Here is a 3,507-nt window from a genome sequence, read left to right as displayed (position 1 = left end):
AAAAAAAAAAAACTATGTAACCAAACATTTTTGTGCTTATAACAAAATTACAGTCCTGAAAATCATGTTAAAAATACTAAAATGCACGCAAAGCAACCACTGTAGTCTCTAGCGCTTTAATTTTCAAATTGTTCATATCAGGAGAGTAATTAATTATCAGGAGAGTAAATTAATTACTGGGCTGAGTATTCAATAAGTCTAATGAATTGTTTTTACTTACACGTAAAAGCACATTTAGCGCATTTAGCTCTAAATGTTACTCTAAGTGCACATTTATCCAAACATAATTCGTCACCTAAATGCAATCAATTTCTGCATTAAGAATCTAAATGCTAAAAGCAACTCTGTGATCCCCAAAACATTCCACAACTCGGACAGGATTTAATAAGAAAAGTGGCAACATTGCTTTTTCGGGTATACAGTTTCTAGGTTTCAGTGATCGCCGATAGAGATTTCATTTATCATTTTCCATTATTTGAATAAAAAAAGTCGCGAAAATTCAACATCGATGTGATCCTGATAGAAATCTGGATCAATTAGTGATCAACTCTGTTTGTTTTGTTTCATAATTAATTAAGGCAACTTTAATTGACAGCACCGAGAAATGAATATATACATTATATATTAAAGTTTTTGTATTGATTTTTGTGCCTAAAATTCCTTTTTTCCTTTTCAGTAGGGTCTTTAGCATATTATCTTCTCCGTGCGAATTGATCGTGATAGATACGGATCTAAGTAAGCGACTGGAACACGGCTGTTTGTCAAACCATACGATTTCGAACTTGCGTAAATGTACCTTTGCTAAATGCGACAACATGAACGCTCTTCGAAAACATAAGTTCTAAATGTTGCATTTTAAATGCAGTAAAACCGCTAACTATAAATAACTTGAAAAACACAATGTACAGGCAACCATCTGCAGGTGGATAGCTAGGCTACTTAACACGAAATCGACATAGGGGACAATGTGGTACAGCTAAAAACTACAAAATTTTGTCCACAGGGAGGGGTTTTATCCCCTCTCCTATAGAGTCTAGTTGCGGACGACCTCCTACGGATTTTCACCTACAATGGCATCCGTTGTCAAGGCTATGCGGATGATATTGTGATTATTGCTAGAGGAAAGTTCGTAAGTACTCCGTGATATAGTTCAAAGGGGACTAAGCTTAACCAGAGGCTGGTGCGTGGGTATAGGCCTGAGCACCAACCCCTCTAAAACAGTTATTGTCCCCTTTTCTAGAAGAAGTACACTTCCACGTATGAGGAACATCACTTTGAATGCGGTCTCCGCCAGCGTCGCCATCGAAGTCAAGTAGTTAGGATTAATACTAGATTCCACACTTCTGTGGAAGGCGCACGTTGACGCGATCACTTCCAAAGCTACGAGGGCGCTAATGGTATGTAAACGTCTGGCAGGAAAGGCTTCAGGCCGTAGTCCCAAGATCCTGAGGTGGACGTGTACCATGATAGTTAGACCAATAGTTACTTATGGGGCAGTGGCTTTGGTATCGAGAACCACCCTTGCCACCTGGGTGCCAGGTCACAGAGGTGTTGCTGGGAAAGAGGAAGGACACCACCTAGCTAGAACGGCAGCCGCCTCGTCACCTGTAGGGTCTGAGTCCTTCCTTGCGATCGGACCTAGCACAATCAAGGAAGAGCTCAGGAGGGAGACGAACAGGCTAAGAAATCAACCTTGCGCAACGCTGCAGATCTACACCAGGCCAAATGCCTACTGGGAAGCTACAACCTTATAACGTACAGGGCAATAACAAACCTCCCCAAAGAGAGGGTAAGGACAATAACATGTTTTCTGACGCGTCACTGCAGACTAAGAGGTCACCTGTACAAGCTAGGGATCTGGTCAAACAACCTGTATCGTTTCCGCGATGTGACTAAGGAGACTCCTTTCCACCTTCTTCCCTTGTAGGAGGCGGTTGCGAGAACACGGGAGAGGCACCTGGGCCAACTCGAGTTCAGTGAAAAACTTATATAATCGCTAATCCCTGGAGATCTCCTCTAGGATTAGATGAGGTATTGTAAATGGTCGGGGGCACAAGAGATCTATTGGTCGCAGTGCATACCTTTATTTCGATCTATCTATCTATATAAATTAATAGCAAGTATTTTTTTTAATGTGATGCAAAATTTTTATAATTTATTAAAAACTGGTCAAAAGTCGCGTCACACGTCAATACTCAATTGGTTTGACAGCCCTTGCAGCAAAAAATAAAATTGCTAGTGCGGCACAAATAAAGAGCGTATCGGACGTGGCAATATTTCGAACTTTTCCACGCAATTCGCTGTCAAATTTTGAAAGAGAAATTCTATTTCCATATTTGGAAACATAAAACAACCGGGAAAGCGCCTCACGGATGCATTTTAGTATCGAGAAAGATTGCCAGAAATTCGCTGTGTCAACGTCCAAAAACCGATTTCAGAACTTTTCCCTGCAGTTCACCCTTCGGGAGTAAAAAACCTCCGATCATGCAATTGCTTTCTGAAATTTCTCAATATCACAGCATTTTAGAAATATATTGCATTGCCACGTCTGACTCGCTCTGAAGTTAAAAATTATTTCTCTAAAGTGATTTGCGTAATTTAAATTTGCAATTACATCTAGCAATTTTTATTCTCGAAAGTGATTTTTGCAAATCTGCTAAAAGGACTTTCTGGCTGCTTGCGCAGTAAAGTAGACTTTCGATTTCGCATTTGGCAGCAAAATGAGTAGCAAAAGCGCTTGCATTGATGCGTCAAACAGCACTTCAAGAGGCCTAAAAAATTGTAATTCGCTGGGTTAGGCATATTTGAGGGTTCCTGAATTCAAATGAATTTTCGATACCATGTCAAAAATTATATCTTTTCCAGCACAAAGTAAGTGACTGAACATTATGTCAGAGGTTGAAACAACTCATTTCAGCGCAAAGCTTAAGATGAGAAAGCCTGCCTTGACAACCAGAAACATTCTTAGACAGAAACGCACTTTTCCGCGAAAAGAATATTTGATTGGTAGTGTCTTGAATTGGGAACTCAGATGTTCTTCTTTCTTTTGATCTTATTGTACTAATAATTTGATTAATGAATGAATTCAATAGGAATAATATCGCCCCAAAATTTAATATTGATGAATATTTTAACTCTAAGAGGCTAAAATTAAACGATTTCAATCAGGAGATTGGTTCAGGTATTGCGGAAGTTTCTCGGTCATACTGCTAAACCGCTAAATTATTTAAACTATTAGCTTTGTATGTGCATGTTTATTGATTGGGCCCGTGTTACGCCTTCAAGTGTAAGAACCGTCGTAAAAGTCGATGGCAAAAGAAAAATTACAATAAATAAACGTTTTCAACGAGTTTTGCAATTTCTTTGATTATTTTTTGCAGGTTTTTATTAATTTTAACAGGATTATAAATTCTAACTTTTTATAATCATTGANAGCAAAAGCGCTTGCATTGATGCGTCAAACAGCACTTCAAGAGGCCTAAAAAATTGTAATTCGCTGGGTTAGGC

The sequence above is a fragment of the Rhagoletis zephyria genome, unplaced genomic scaffold, assembly GCF_001687245.7.
Source record: "Rhagoletis zephyria isolate East Lansing unplaced genomic scaffold, Rhagoletis_zephyria_1.1 Rzeph_scaffold_00117, whole genome shotgun sequence".
In the NCBI taxonomy this organism is placed as follows: Eukaryota; Metazoa; Arthropoda; class Insecta; order Diptera; family Tephritidae; genus Rhagoletis; species Rhagoletis zephyria.
Note: the sequence above shows the minus strand (reverse complement) of the source record.